The following is a 1,267-nucleotide window of genomic DNA, read 5'->3' as shown; positions in this document are numbered from 1 at the left end:
TGCAAAAAAAAAAAAAAAAAAGGAAAACATAGTCAAGAAAAGCAAATTCCCACATTGGCTACATCCAAAAATGCTGGTCTCATTCTGCATATTTAGTACACCACCTCTCTGTCAGAAGGTAGGTAGCATTCCTTCTCATTGATCCTTTGGAATTGTGGTTAGCAAGTCTTTCAAAGTTGTTTGGATTTGTTTTGTTCTGTTTTTTACAACGCTATTGTTATTGTACAAATTGTTCTGGAACTGCTCACTTTTCCGTAATTCGCTATGTGTCTTTTTAGAAGAGGTCAGGACTCTTCCCTGAGGAGACTGAGTTATGAGTTTAGGAGCCTTGGGGATAACCCAAGACTTTTACACTTTTTTTAGGTGACACGGAATGGCAAAGATGTATTGCCCTGGGAAATTCTGCTTGGCATTCTGGGGATTTTCTCAGTTTGTTTTGTCGGTCCCATTCAGCTGTGTTTGCAGAGGAAATTGTATTCAAGTCATTATGATGATAAAGGATTTGACTTCAATTTAAATCGAACTAATTTCAACCAATTAGCCAATAAATATTTATTGAGAAATTTCTACATGATTAGAAAGAAGTAGAAGAATATGACAAGAGTTGCTGCCCTCATGAGCTTACGGTCTAATCAGATGATCAAATATGAAGATAAATGAATAATCAGAAAACAATCATGTTGAATTGGATGGCCCTGACTATTCATGCAATAAAAATTTAGAGAAGGAAAAAAATCCAGCAGCATTGGATGGAATTGTCAGAGGAGTCTGAATAATGCTCGGCCTTTAAGGATGGAAAGGATTTAGAGAGGTAAAGAGGAAAGACCTGCGTGACTAGAGAAAAAGGAAGTGTAATGAAACAACCCTTCACTGATAAGTGGAAATTATCTGTTGTTACTTTGGGTTTAAAGTACTACAATAATATAAAAATTACAAAATACTTCAAATAGCCACTTCCCAGGAAGCAAATGACTCCCCAACTTGTGAACGTCAATTTACTAGCCTGTTACTGCCCCTTTCCCCTTCAAAAAAAAAGGAGGGGAGTATTAATTAGATCTAGGATATTTTTTATTCTGGCTCTGCTAATGAGTGGAACCTCCTGGAAATGGGAGGGAGGTTCAGCAAGGGATTTGATAGAGAAGAGGGGTAGAAGAGAGTTGATTTAGGGTACTGGAACAGAATACCCACCAACTGGTTTTTCACATGCTTAGGCCTAGGCTAGATGCTCGATTTGGAAGTTGTTCCCAGCATCTATGGTTAAATTATT

Source organism: Trichosurus vulpecula, chromosome 8 (genome assembly GCF_011100635.1).
Source record: "Trichosurus vulpecula isolate mTriVul1 chromosome 8, mTriVul1.pri, whole genome shotgun sequence".
NCBI classification, from domain to species: Eukaryota; Metazoa; Chordata; class Mammalia; order Diprotodontia; family Phalangeridae; genus Trichosurus; species Trichosurus vulpecula.
The sequence above is the reverse complement of the archived record's forward strand: the minus strand, read 5'-3'. Positions refer to the sequence as shown.